This window comes from Cryptotermes secundus, unplaced genomic scaffold (genome assembly GCF_002891405.2).
Source record: "Cryptotermes secundus unplaced genomic scaffold, Csec_1.0 scaffold603, whole genome shotgun sequence".
Taxonomy (NCBI): domain Eukaryota; kingdom Metazoa; phylum Arthropoda; class Insecta; order Blattodea; family Kalotermitidae; genus Cryptotermes; species Cryptotermes secundus.
The window spans coordinates 625,882-640,334 of record NW_019721770.1 but is presented as its reverse complement, the minus strand read 5'-3'; the positions used below and the strand labels follow the sequence as shown (position 1 = coordinate 640,334).

The following is a 14,453-nucleotide window of genomic DNA, read 5'->3' as shown; positions in this document are numbered from 1 at the left end:
TATGGAACCCATAAATATATTTCTGTACATAGAGGAGCTCATAACTTATCGGTGTCTGACCCAAATAAATCGTTCCCACACCCGCTGACCCTATTGTTTTAATAACCACTTTAATATGACATTCCCTTTTATGTCTAGATCTATCAAGCGGTCTGTTATTCCATAGCTTCGCTACAAAAACCAATCAGTATGTCATCGCGTCACTGATACGAAATAAAGCTTACAAGCGAAATATATGTTAATATCCATACAAGCAATAGCATTCCACAAGACACTCTGACCTCTAAACTCCTTCACTGTTTTCATCCAGTTACCTGGCTATGCGTAGCCAGCTCGTGTTGTGAGTCACTTGGACACCGACACTCACAACGCAGATCCGGCTTCGGTCCAAGGAAAAGTCATGTGTCTATGTTGGGAGGGGGGTTAAGGTTCGTCAGGTCAGTGTCTTGTTTGGCTAAAATCACGAATAGTTAGTTTGCATAGCTAGTCATTATTAGAAATAAGAACAAAAAAAGGAATTGTAATAACCTATTTGTTGTTACTGACAGGAGACTCCACATTTTGAGATCCCTCCAAAACAAAACAAAACAAAACAAAAAAATACACCGTGGTCTGTAGTCCGCAAGCGAACTACACCGACCGGTGAAGTTAGTGCCAACTTTTGCGGACAGAGCGTGTCGCGTGGCCAGTGCAACGGATCCCCACGGCCGTTAATCTCGATTTTCTGGACCAGACCTGCTATTTCCTTGAAATAGCTCCTCAATTATCCTCACGAGGCTTAGTGGACCCCCGTTCCAGACCCAGTACTTCTCAGAAAATTTGGTAGGGTCGGGAATCGAACCCGTGACACCGAAACAAACCGAGAGTATGCTCGAGTAGTCGCATGGACCTGCGCACTTCGGACCATCACAGTCACACGTACGAGCATTCTACGCGATCTACAGGTCTCTCTGTTAGCTACAGGCGCTGGTACTTCAAAGTGTTCTTCCGAAGTTTGCAGCCAGCGGCTGTTGGTGGCTGTTCGCGTCGGTGACATGTGATGCGAACATTACTTACTCACTCATGCAGATGAGCTCTTCTTGAGGAGCCGCCAAATATGGAGCTGCTCAAAAATTTCCCAGAATATTATGGAACCCTAAGGTTCATTACGTGTTTACAAGAGCCCTCCACTGGTCCCTATCCTGAGCCAGACCAATTCAACCCTTGTCATCTCATCCTATCTCTCAGAGATCGATTTTGATACTGTCCACCCACCTACGCCTTGGTCTTCCCAGTGTCTCTTTCCTTCTGGTTTTCCCACCAATATCCTATATTCATTCCTCTTCTCCCCATTCGCGCTACATACTCTGCCAACCTCATCCTCCTTGACTTGATCATTCTAATTATATTTGGAGAAGAGTACAAGTTATGAAGCTCGTCATTGTGCAGTTTTCTCCAAACTCGTGTCACTTCATCTTTCTTCGGTGTGATGCGAACATACTCGTTGCAAATATATTCGAAAATATTTTGTCGGCCCGCTGATGGTCCGTTCTGTGTCGGTGTTTTGCGTATCGTGTGAACTGGCCTTAACGTGTCCAGCAGAATATGTAAAACAGTAAGAGGTGTAGCACAGTGCACATAAGCAAGCGGCGGGCACCATTCGACAAGTCTCCACGTGTTCAATGAAAGAAAGGAAGAATTTCTAGAAGTCATATGGCATTTCTGGCCGACAAAATGGCACTACGACAGAATGTTCTTAAAGTACTTACATTCTCGCAGCCATTACACCCCTTGGCCTCTGACAGTGGCCGCTGGGTCTAAGGTATGAACTGTCTTAGCCCGTTCACACACTGGAGTGATAGGTTCGAATCCAACTTCATGAATAGATGTCTGTGTGCTTTTATTCTGTGTCTGTGTTGTTCTCTGTGTAAATAGAGGCCTCGCGACGGCCTGATGACCAGTCCAAGGAGTCTTATGAAACCGAAAAAGTGGCCAAGGCCCAAGAAAAGCTGGACAGCCATTATAGAATAGAATTACAATCCCTGAGATGTACGACAGGCCAGACAGGTCAATAGCATATCATTAAATCCCGGGTTTTTTGGTGGGGTCCTCATTTCAGTCACATGTTTAACTACTGGCCATAGAATAAAGAAGTTTTGCTTCTATCAGCTATTGCGAGGGTTACTTTTTTTCATCGTGCAAAGAAAGAAACGGTAGTGACCCTTTCAGTGACCCATGACCTAGTTCTGTAAGAGAGACAGACACATTTTAAGGTTAGGTATATACAAGTGAAATGAAATCCCAGTGCTGCAGGAAATTATACGTTCGTTTCTTCAGTCCGGATTCGATCAAGGTGGCTTAGTCGAGATTCATATCGCAACTCGTTGCGTCATGCTTTGACAGTGACAGACACAGGATGCAAGCCGAGCAGGAACACGTAACATGTGGGAGGCAGGAAATTCGTAGGGTTTCTCGGTTGGATAGCCTCGTGAAAAGAAACCTACTTTGAATAAATGCGTGTGTCTACTTTTCATTTATTTTTTACTCTAAAAGTTTGTGACGACGGCACATCAGTACAAATATTATGTCTTGGTCATTATCCATCGTTTTGTCTTTATTTAATGCCGTCCTGTTTATTTTTCAAAACACGACGTTTCGGAGACCGGATTCCGTCTCTGTCCTCAGTTGGGCCCAATCGATAGAGCTAGTTAATATCTCCGTCCGGAAACGTTGTGTTTTGAAAAATAAGCAGGACTTTTTTAGATAAATACAAGACGATGGATATGTCCAAAAACAATATTTGTATTTTTTACTTATTTAGCTACGATTTCAGTACTTCAGATTACCAATAGACTAGTCGAATTGTAGAAAGATTATTAAGCAATATATTGAAAGGGTTGTGAAAGGCAATGGTTGTAGCTTGTCTTAATATATAATTCTTTTTGGTGTGCCTGAAGAAACAGATTAAATACCTAGGCTAGAATATCCGTCCTTCATTCCGATAAATAAACTCGTGGCTTGCCAAATAACGTAGACATTTTTATATCTATGATTTATTTAAACCGTCTTGCAGTGCATACACTCATCTATCTCCTTCTCTCACTCGCACTACATGTTTCGGCATAATAATGCCATCTTCAGGTGCTTACTCATCCACGTCAAACTAGTTCATTGCATGCCTTGTCCTCACATTAAAATAACTAAAATATATATATGATAGATATATATTTTAGTTATTTTAATGTGAGGACAAGGCAGGCAATGAACTAGTTTGACGTGGATGAGTAAGCACCTGAAGATGGCATTATTATGCCGAAACATGTAGTGCGAGTGAAAGAAGGAGACAGATGAGTGTATGCACTGCAAGACGGTTTAAATAAATCATGGACTTAAATCAGTGCAATAGGACGCTAAAATATAACATTGTTATATCTGTTTCATGATTTCCATTGATGTAGAAATAGAACGACCACTGGGCTGGGTTCCCAGTCATACGTTTTACGTAAAGACGAATTTTAAGATTTGTGTTTAAACTATGAATCAAAAACACAGGTCGTTGATTCAAAATTAGGTCAAGAAACCGACTGTTATAAGGTTTCTGTCATTTTGGTCCGTGTGAAGGCCTACAGGCAAATTTCGTGATGTTACTTAAATACAGGTGATTACCGTTTCCTACAAAGCTCTTTTTAATTCACAGCAATCCTTCCTAGATTATCAGATTCTTCAGTGAGCCGGAATAGCGTAGTCGGTACAGCGACTGGCTACGGGGTGGACGACAGAGAAGTCGGAGTTCTAGTCCCGGTGGGGTCAAGAATTTTCTCTTCTCCACGTGGTCCAGACCGGCTCTGGGGCTCACCCACTCTCCTATCCAATGGGTGCCGGAGATTCTTCCCCGGGTCTATAGCGACCGGGGCGTTAAGCTGAACACTCACCTCCAGCTAGTGCCGAGGTCAACAAAATGTGGATCCATACATCCACTCTCCAATTCGTCTTCATATGTAGTGCTTAATTAGTTAAGCACAGGGACCACTATACTTTTCTTTTTCATTGGCGCTACAGCCCTCATTTGGGCCCAGGCCTACCTCCATGAAACTCTCCGTTTCACTTCGGTTTTACTAGATCTTAGACATACGGTAGGACTCCTTGGGCGGGTGTTCAGCTCGTCGCAAGGCCTCTACCTGTACACAAACACAGAAAAACGCACACAAACATCCATGCCCTGAGTGGGATTCGAACCCACGTTCCCGGCTTCCGAGCGAGCGAAGACAGTGCATGCCTTAGACCGTTCGGCTACAGTGACCGGCCCACTTTAATTTTACCTTTATAATATGCTACTTTCTGCAACGTGTCGCTGAATTGTGAGTACCCTGAAGTGGCATCTTCTCTGTCCTGAACATCTAAACGCCTGAGGTATTCATATGATTTCTTTCCGAATAAAATTAATTGAATGACGCAGCACTTTCCAATCAGCCATCGTGAGTGCAGTATTACCATGTTTCCCCATTAACTGTGAGATGTGTTTCTACACTGTAACTGAAACTTATGTCTACTAGCAGCACGAAACGTTCCATTATGATTTCTAATTTTTGTCACTATCGATCTCACTTTATACACCGGCTGCTTCAAAGTGAAGTAACTCTCTCTGTCTATTTGCGCGTCAAGACATGTGTGTGACAGTGTATTTTTTTTCTGTAGCGCTACAGCCCCAATTTGGGCCTAGGCCTACCTCCATGAAACTCTCCGTTTCACTTCGGTTTACTAGATCTTAGACATACGGTAGGACTCCTTGGGCGAGTGATCAGCTCGTCGGAAGGCCCCTACCTGTAGACAAACACAGAAAAACGCACACCAACATCCATGCTCTGAGTGGGATTCGAACCCACGATCCCGGCTTCCGAGCGAGCGAAGACAGTGCATGCCTTAGACCGCTCGGCTACCGTGACAGTGTATGGTAGAGTTAAAACTGGCATTTCCACATTTCACATAATTAGAGGCACATAGGAAGTTAGTACTAAGATAAATCACATAGTTATATCTTATTAAGGCCGCGTCATAGCTCAAGAGGTTAGTCGCTGGCTTCCCACCGCGTCGGCCCGGGCTAGATCCCGGGTCCAGTCAAGTGGGATTTGTGGTGGACAAAGTGGCGCTGGCGCAGGTTTTCTGCGAGTACTTCGGTTTCCCCTGCCAATCTTCATTCCACCAATTGCTCCACAATCAACCTCACCTATCATCTGGGGCTGGTACAATAGACCAAAAGTGGCCGCAGTACAAGAAACTTAGTCCCACCCCACTAGCAGTAAAAAAAAAAGTCAAGCATAAAACCACTATCCTACCGAATGTATAAGATCTAGGAAAACCGAAGTAAACGGAGAAGTTCATGGAGGTAGGCCTAGGCCCACTGGGGCTGTAGTGCCGAGGAATAAAAAAAAAATAAATATAAAAAAATAATAAAACCACCACAGCTGTGTTTGCTGCCTGATTCATGCTTGGCTTACTCTTTAACCTTGAAAGCGGAGGTTATATGTTCCCTCGAAACGTCAGGTGACTTTCCCGTGCTGCGTGGCTTTATATACAAAGCCATAAGATTTCCGATAAGTTATGTTTGCTATCGCCCTATGATAAGAACTGGGTCCTTATATTTGACAGATTAAATATGAACCTCCTCTCCTTAAACATGATGATGATGACACACTTTTAGAACTTCTGTGTTAAATATAACTCAGACAACGGACAATAACGGATCAGCCATTGTCACAAACCTGATCATCAGTAGCATCTGTGAATTGTATTTCGGCATAGACCCTAGATGGCAAATCATAGGAGACTAGAAATCATTATCATTGCAATTTCCTCTGCATTGGAAACCAATGTATATGAAATAAAAATTATATGGATCGGCAGAAGTGGACCAATCGTTTGGTCTCCTAGGTCGCCAGACTTAATTCCAGTGGATTTTTTTTGTGGGGTTATGTGAAGAACTTTGTCTACCTGGTTAAGATCAACGACCTTCAACACCTGAAAAACCGCCTAAGGGACGCTGTGTCTAGGTAACACTAAACATGCTTCAAGCCACGTGGAACGAGGTCGAATATTGTCTGGATATTTGTCGTGCCACCAAGGGAGCCCACATTGAAATTTAATGAGAAAACTTTGATATTTTTCCTTTGTAATGGTGTAACCCATGAATATGTATAATACATGCTTTCAGAGTTAAAATAATTTCATTTTGGGTGCGTTTTACCCGGACACTCTATACATAATCTGCAGAATCTGCAATGAATATGTATGTTCAATAAGTACTGGCTCGTGAATGAGTTCTGCCCAGTAGTGTAACTCATACAGGTAGGTATACGTTTGTCCTAGTTCACTTAGGTATCATTTTAATGCTTGTAGTGGGGTTTTACTCAGGTCTGTCTGGTAGAGTTAGGACGGTGCATCTTTTAAGTCTATGTGTAGTTTCGCTTTTGTCTAGGAGGTTCACTGCTGGTGCATTTGTGTGGTTTTCTAATTTTCCTAAGTATCTGGTGTTCTGTTTCACTGAGCACTGTGTTCAGAAGGGATCTTTAAGAAATATTTGTGATGATGTAAAGTTGATTCATCTAGATCAGGTTCTTGTGCAGCGGCGGTTTAATGTATGGTCCATACAAAACTTTCCATTTCCATAACGTGAGAGTTGCTCGTTATATTGCGTCATGCTCTCTCCTGCATGGAGGACACACCAGCCTTACTCGTGGCCAGGCCAGAATGCCGTTCTTTGCAACTGTACAGGAAAACGAATGCAGTCGGCGACCTTTCCTTGCGGATCTCGGAATAATGTCCGTTTAAACTGGGTTCGATTCCTTAGTTTCCATACGTCGCGCTTTCACGTATACCATACTTTTACAAAATGTATTCCTATTTACAGCCGATCAAATTGGCCGCACGGTCTAAGGTAGACGCATTCCGGTGTGCGGCCTTCCTTAGGCATGAACTGTCTTCGATCGCTTGAACACTGGGATCGTGGGTTCGAATCTCACTCAAGGTATGGATACCTGTGTGCTTGTATTCTGTGATGCCTTTTTCTGTGTGTAGGCAGCGGACTTGCGATAGGCTGATCCATTTTCCAAAGAGTCCTACTGACTGATTACAGGATTGAAATAATGAAAAAGAGGCCAAGTTCCAACAAAAGGACTGCAGAGCCATAGACAGACAGACAGACAGACAGACAGACAGACAGATAGATAGATAGATAGACAGACAGACAGATAGATAGATAGATAGATAGATAGATAGATAGATAGATAGATAGATAGATAGATAGATAGATAGATAGATAGATAGATAGATAGATAGATATGTAACTGATCCAAGCAGGGCTGTGTCTGTCATAATGTTTGATGGTTCGTCGTTATGTCCCTCCAATGGAAATCAAACACCTATTTCATTTAGAATCGGAAAGTGTCAACAATAAACGGCAGTGTTCCAGTTGGTATTACAATGTCGTCAGTCATTATTCGAACAGAAATTTTTGCAGAAAAATGTACCTCCTGACCGTCATTAAGCCGCGTAATATTTCCTTTAGTGATTGGCTATGTCAACAATTGGTTTTTATCTGAAACAAATGTGCTCAAAAATTTGTGATGTGAACTCCTCTGTAATTCTCTGTGACCATGATACAATAGGATATTCTATAATTGGACTAAGGTGTCTTATGCATTTATTTATTGATTTATGTTTCATATTTCTGCAGTAGGCCAGAATTCACTTACTTGTATTTAAGTCATTCTTTCATTTGTTTCACTTTATTTCCACTCTTTTTTTAGTGACAGTGCAAACCTAACCACAAGAATCCACTTGCTTAGCTCTACAACTTTCTATATTATTTCATCCATTCAAGGTTGGGTTGTCATTAACTGTGTTTAAATCAAGATTTGTGGGACACAGATTAACGTTGTATTTAGTAGTCAGTTCACAGAACTTGATGAACTATGACCTAATTTAATTTTTTCTTTAAGTTCTAAAGTTGGTTCCATGACCCACAATTCATTCATTAAAGCGTGTCAGTGCACTTTATTCTGAGCAAATTTCAATCCAGCCCAGCTCCTTTCTCGCTCTTGGATTGTTATCTACCCTTCCTTGTGTGCGTTTCCCATGTAGCCTCCTCCTTCAAGGTAAAGTTTCTATACTTTTCTCTCCCTCCTAATGCATGCTGTATTTCCCGTCAATGTTATCCTCTTTGATTTAATCAGCTTATTTTCTTCCTCTCTTGGTTTCACCATCTTCCCAGACACCCTCAATCTACTTTATTCCCTTATGTTAAGAGAAACTATTAACACCCACGTAAGGTAACAAGTAAAACATTTTTATTTGTTTAACTACGCTTTCAGTAATACATACAGGATGTTTCATGACTTTAGGGCATAACTGCAGGTNTTCCTAGGTCTTTGTGATCAAAAATTCATATAAACATGTGTCTGATTTTGGACGGTTACGGAGTTATGACCGTTTTTTCATTCCCGTACACGCCCTCGTGTGAAACGCGTCTGTCAGCTGGCGGGTCGCTATTTTTAGCCAGCTACAGACACAGCGTTCTCGTTATCTCGACACTTGAGAGCTACCTAAGGCGGGGTGGGTTGCTATGTCCGGCGCGGTTCACAACCGAGCGGTAGCCTGTGTTGCGGCCGGCGGTGGCATTTTCGAAAATCAGCTTTAAGCACCAATCAATTCAAATTAAAGGTAATTTCACGAAGTTAACTTTACATTCATACTTTGAATGTATCACGTATTATGTTGGTTTGTTATTTTGTTCCGGTTATTGTCAGTAATCGTTACCTTCTATTCTGAGTTTAAAACGGTCATAACTCCGTAACCGTCCAAAATCAGACACATGTTTATATGAATTTTTGATCACAAAGACCTAGGAAATCACCTCCTGCAGTTATGCCCTAAAGTTGTGAAACATTCTGTATACTATAAAAGTGTTATTACACTAGCCAAATGTAATCTCCCAGTCGATTGGGTAGTCACCCTGCTCCATATTCGGGAAGTCCAGCGTTGAAATCTCAGCCAGAAGACTAGCTGAATGAGGTGCTCCACCGTAGCACTCAGTCCCTCAAAAGCAAATTTTGGGATAAAAAACTCAAATAGGCCACGATTTATTCCTTATACATCCTCTCCAATTCGTTATTAATTAATAATTGAGCAATCCGTCACTGAATAGTCTGAGCTACAAAACACGTCGTTAAATTAACTAAGAACAAATTAAAAATACATTAGTCAACAATGTTACTGTAGAACAAAAGTTAAAGCCCATTCTGACATACGGCGTCCAAATCTGGACACAGAGATAGTCCAGCAGGTCGTAGTTTTGTGCACTGAATTTTGAGCCAAACCAGGGCAGGACATGCAGTTGTGAGGGCTCTGGGGCTGTCAAAATGTAAAGGCCTCTAGCAAAGAAAGAAACAAAAAACAAATGACGTGGCTTTAGTCCGCAAGCGAGCTATACCGGCTGAGCGACCGCCGCTTGTCACCGAAGTTAGTGCCAACTTTAGCGGATAGATGGTGTCACGTGGTCAGCGCAACGGATCCCCACGGCCATTAAGCTCGGTTTTTAGACCGGAGCCGCTATTTCTTTGAAATAGGTCCTCAATTATCCTCATGAGACTCAGTGGGCCCCGTTCCAGACCCACTAATTCACAGAAAATTTGGTAGCGTCAGGAATCGAACCCAGACCTCTGGATCTGTAGTCAGGAACTCTGATAACTAGACCACAGAGGCTGTCAGAGGCCTCTATCAGTAAAAACAAAATTATATTACGAAAACTCATTTTCTTTTTCTTTTTTCTTCATGGTTTCTATAACAACTAAAAATATGAACTAGTTAGTACTTTTAGAGAAGCAGGTGTCTCAGCAAAATCTCCTTATTTTGTTTCTGATTTGTGCAGTCCCCGGGGCGACCGATATGTTTGCTCCCCTTTCAATTCAGCCCTGGCCAATACGTTGTTTTCTCTCATTTTTATATTCTTTCTTATTGTGCTCACATTTTTTTTTGTCAAAGAATTATTATTCTGTGTTTTGGAGTGTCTAATAAACAAGGAATCCGAAAATACATAGAAACAGATATTCGTTGTCTGGTTTGAGTTGCTGCCAGAGATTCTAACCCACAGGTTTTCATGGAATGCAGTAACGAGAAGTATACTGATCTGTTTCCGTCCCTCCTTCTTCAAACTCCCTTCCTCGCCCAGTACAGATTGGGAGCCCTCGGTACACAGCGCCTAGTTATACAGCGGCAGTGTTTGTCACACAATGCGATTATATACGTTGTGTGTTGTATAAATTTCAATGTAATATTTTGGTTAAATTATAAAACTGTGTTCCAACATTCCTTGCTGTAGCTTACAGGTACAGAGCGTAAAGTCCGTAGTCCAGTAGGAATGTCTGTCTTGTTTTCTCTAACGTGGCTAAGTTCGTAAGTAGTAAAAATATAAGCAATTCAGTAGAATGTGAAACATATGTGTGAAATTTACCTGACATTTGGTGTATTCATTTCGCCGGGGTAGCGTGAATCTACACATCCACTCCCCCCATACGCTTTGGTGGCGTAGTGCTTAATTAGTTAAGCACAGGAACAACTTTATACCTTTCGTATATTTTAGTCACTGGATGAATTTTATTTCATATTCCGAAAAGCAAGAATTGGGGGGCCAGAGAAACCGCGCAAATAGTGACGTCATAGCACCACAGAATAGCTGTTTGAGGCGGTGTTTCCTATGCCGTCCGGGCCAAAGCTACATAAGTGGTTAATCTGGAGTTTCGTGAGCTGAATGTGAAAGGTGCCAGGCAGTGAGGATCTGAGCACGGAAGCAGAGAATCGTCAGCCGTTGGAAGCCGTTATCAAGCAACGTGACTTAAAACACTAGTCTGTGTGTGTAGTGATCTGTAAAGTCTAGTCACGAATTGTAAAATTGTGCAATAAATCCAATTACCAATCCAAACCCCGTCTATAGCCTCTCCATCGCGTGACAGTATAAGTAATATCAGGAATTCCAAAATTAAAGTTCGATTTTACACAAAACGCGCGTAGCGTATAACACCGGTACTAAAGCTGTCCCCTGAAACACACGTGATACTGAGGGTTCACTGTATCAAGTTCCAAGTCACGAACAATACTATCCTAGCATTTACTGAAGAGACTAAAGAAACCCATGAAATTCTGAGTCAGGTTGGCCGGCCTCGGCCCGATGTTTGAACCCGACACTTTACGAGTATGAAGCAGGAGGGAAAGTCATTCAACCGTAAAGTTTAGTCTCAGCCAGAAAAGCCGCAGTTACGCTGAGGTTCTGAGCTGCTACCTCCCGGATGCATGTCAGACACGGTTCCACTTGATTTCAAGAATATTTATTGGTTTCAAGTGCGCTTAAGAGACTTCAGGATCTAACTTTGTGTTTTTATTGATAGGAAAAAATAAAACGGGATGTCCTGCTTTAAAAACCATCGTAACTTTTCAATTAAAAAGTATTCTCGATCTTTAACAGGATGTGGTCTTTGAAGTCAGAGGCAAATATTGTCATACTTCGTGGCCTGTAGCCCGCAAGCGAACTATACCGACCGAGCGACCGCCGGTTGTCGGCGAAGTCAGTGCCAACTTTTGCGGATGGAGGGTGTCGCGTGGTCAGCGCAACGGATCCACACGGCCGTAAATATTGCCATAAGACATCATTATTTCGTATTGCCATTTGAGCATAAAATAGTTTTCTCTCAAGAAAAATAAAAGAACCTCTGCAATTTATCGCAAAGAATTTGAACTGACCTTGATAGAATTCATCGAACTTCTTAATCCTATAAATTTAACCCCCAAGGCTCTGGCCCTATTTGTACACTCAGTTGATACTTGGAAATGTCTCACCTCTAGTGGCTTAGCTGTCGGCCAATGTGAAAATATACTATTACTTGGCACAATGTAGCTCATTTATTGGTTACTAAAGGCACTTCTTACCTCATTTATCTTCCTTTATTTTACGAGGTCAGACAGGTTGCTGTCAATAACATCTTGGGGCAGAGTCCTTGAGAATCCAGCAGTTGCCGACCTGGTAAATAAATCCATTGCCTTTATTGAGCTTTTAATACTAATTACCGCTTTTTCAAGGTCCCACCTCTGCAGTCTGATCCGTGTCCCTTGAATCCAGTTTCAACCACTTGTCTCAAGTTCCATCTTAATATTAATTGCCCATCTATTGCCAGGTCTTCCAAGAGACTTTTTCCGGCAAAAATTTTGTAAGCTCTTCTCATGTCCCCATGCTTACTGCAAATCCCAATAATTTCATCCTCCTCGACTTAACCATCATCTAGATAAGTTGAAAATTTACTTCGGTTTCAGAAATTTATTGAGTCAGAAAAGTATTTACATGAGAACTTGAAACCGCTGGATACAATTGGAAGTAAAAAGAGAATGACATTCAATAAGTTCCGGTTCGATTCCGACTGCTGTCGCCGATATAGAAAGCGTTCACAATACTTATTAACAGATCAAGTTCAAAGACGTGACGTATTAACTTAGTCTCATAGAAAGATCAGAGCCCAGTGTGAAGGCGCGTCATTGTGACAGAAAGATGAAATTGTCAGCAGTACTTCGAAATTTGGAAGTCCTGATTGTTTTACAAAGACAAATACGGAATATAGGGAATATATTTATCACGTGCAAATACGTGGATCAGTAATACTGTGACAGCAGAAGGCCAAGGTTCAGCACCGCTAATAACTTGCCCGTCACTGGACATGATTCTGAAGTAGTTCCGTTCACTATCCCAATTTAGGCGTACAAAATACATTTCTATCAATTTAATCAAGTTCATCATCCTTCTACCATCTTCTCCTCGGTCTTCCAAGTGGAGGTTTCAATAGGTTTCCTACTAAAATTCTATATGTACTCCATTTCTCCTTAACGTAACCATGTATTTAGTCCCATCATACCCCTTTACGTGCCTTTTATTCTCATATCAAGACAGGGTGACCTGCAGAGATCCGCGTCATGCAGTATGCTAAAATGCTTACTCCCGCTCAGGCTATGATACTTCTTGAGCATTTTCTTCAAGCAATTATCATTTCTCAAGCGTTCTATCTTCTGTGATATAACGTCGTGTAGTCAGTTGAAAATCAACCGACGTTTCCAAAGGAAAATTCGCCTCTATCTTCAGAGCAATAGAGTTTTCTTCTTTCTCGCTTAGCTTATTTTTCGACACTGTAAATTGAGGCGAAATATTTGTCCGAAACTTCCGTTTACTTTCAACGGATTTCACACAGTTACATCCCAGGGGATAGAACTCTTCAAAACCACTACCATGAGAAACTGAAATCCTAGTAATTAAGGTGGATATTACGCAATAGAATGAGGGGTGTTATGGACGGGATTCATCTGGCTCAGGACAGAAATCAGTGGCAGACTGCTATGAACATGGTTTATATCCTATCAGATACAACTCTTCCTGTTAACACTAACCTCCAGTCCATATGTAGTTTTGCTAATAGTCTCTGTCCTTCAGGTTCCAGGAAATATATGTAATATGCAGTCGCGGACGGACGACAAGTGGTGATCATCGAGCTTGCTGGTTGAACGTAGGCCTAAAAATCCCTTGCCGTTATTATACGGTTTGTTAAAGAGGAGGACAGCATAAGTCACGGCAAATCTTAAGGGAAACGAGGAGATAATGGTATATGTCCTAACATTGGATTGAACCTGTAATACCTTCATAAGCATGTGTCCTTGAAAGGTAAAATCACGTTTTGTGACTGCTGGTAAACAGAAGCATGTAATGTTTGAGCTGAAATTCAAGAAATATGTAGACAGTTTACAAACGTTGTAAAGTTTGTGAAGATTAGTTGAATACAAGTTAGGACAGAGGAGTGGAGAATGACTGAAGACGAAATAGCAACGAGACTTCATAGTGATTTAAGTGCTAGTTTCTTTGTTGAGATCCGCTGCCAGGAGACGGCTAGTGAAGACAGAGTTATAGTGCGTGTTCAACGGTGAACTGAAAGTATGCAGAATAGCGATAGCGTTATAATTGGGTACAATTAAGAGAAATTGTAACCGAAGTGCCAATAAATCCAATCATCCGATCCAGAACCTGTTATTTTCGTCATGCCTACCCCCCCTCTACATGTGCCAACATATATACTTGCTATACTTACGTACCACATTAGGATGTATGCTCCCACGCACTTGGTCCACTTGAGTGTTTGTCACTATACTAATACGGACCGATACGGACGTTCTGTCTGATTGGTCCCGCTTATATAACTTTCCTGGGGGTGTGTTTGTGTGCTGCTACCTGTCGTAAATTTCGTGTAATATCTTAAATATAGGGTTGTCTGTATCGATTTATATATCGTTCATATGCAAGTTGTCCTTGCTTTTTTCCTAAATGTGATACTTCCCCCCCCACCTTGGCACTACAGCCCCAGTGGGCCTAGGCCTACCTCCATGAACTTCTCCGTTCA

General features: G+C 41.8%; 1 long non-coding RNA gene across 2 annotated transcripts in view; it reads right to left on the bottom strand.

The window, feature by feature from the left end:
• LOC111875738 overlaps window positions 1-14,198 on the bottom strand; it is a 164,123-nt gene extending 149,925 nt beyond the window's left edge. For both annotated transcript variants that reach the window (XR_004512643.1, XR_002844792.2), the window contains exons 1-2: window positions 14,149-14,198; window positions 11,953-12,043 (exon numbers count right to left, since the gene is read on the bottom strand). This is a non-coding gene — a long non-coding RNA (uncharacterized LOC111875738). The remainder of the gene's footprint in view (window positions 1-11,952; window positions 12,044-14,148) is intronic.
• Window positions 14,199-14,453: the final 255 nt, after the last annotated feature.